The sequence below is a fragment of the Lipotes vexillifer genome, unplaced genomic scaffold, assembly GCF_000442215.2.
Source record: "Lipotes vexillifer unplaced genomic scaffold, Lipotes_vexillifer_v1.1 scaffold573, whole genome shotgun sequence".
Lineage (NCBI taxonomy): Eukaryota > Metazoa > Chordata > Mammalia > Artiodactyla > Lipotidae > Lipotes > Lipotes vexillifer.
The window spans coordinates 1490847-1491294 of NW_006796432.1; the positions used below are offsets into that span (position 1 = coordinate 1490847).

The following is a 448-nucleotide window of genomic DNA, read 5'->3' on the forward strand; positions in this document are numbered from 1 at the left end:
CCCGCCCCCCTTCCCGCAGTCCCCGCCCTGCCCACCTTACCCGCCCGCAGCGACTGTGGGCCCGCCGTCCCTCCGCCTCCAGCCTTGTCGCCTCTGCGACCGCCACCACCACCGCGGCAGAGCCACCTGCGCGTGACCCTCGATCACCAACTCCCTCCCCCGCCCCCCCCACACCTACACACCCGCGTGCGTGCTCTGACCTTAGATGTGGGAGCAGTGGATGAGGGGAAGCTCATAAAGGGGAAGCTCAAAGATCGAGACCACTTCCCTCCCCTCCACCACCGCCTGTGCAAGAAAAGTTGTCTCTGCAGTTGGGTTTCCTGGCTGGCAGAACCCACTCACCTACTCCTCCCTCTTCCGTTCAGTCATTCACTCATTTTCCTGATCCCCAAATACACAGTGGTCTTCGGCCCCTGGCAGAAGGGGGGGTCGTCACTTGCTGTCCCTC

At 63.8% G+C, this 448-nt stretch overlaps 1 protein-coding gene across 1 annotated transcript in view; it reads right to left on the bottom strand.

The window, feature by feature from the left end:
- Nucleotides 1–154, bottom strand: part of RPH3A (rabphilin 3A) — a 282501-nt gene extending 282347 nt beyond the window's left edge. The window contains exon 1 of the mRNA XM_007468580.1: nt 41–154. The gene's annotated coding sequence lies outside the window, so the exon portion shown is untranslated. The remainder of the gene's footprint in view (nt 1–40) is intronic.
- Nucleotides 155–448: the final 294 nt, after the last annotated feature.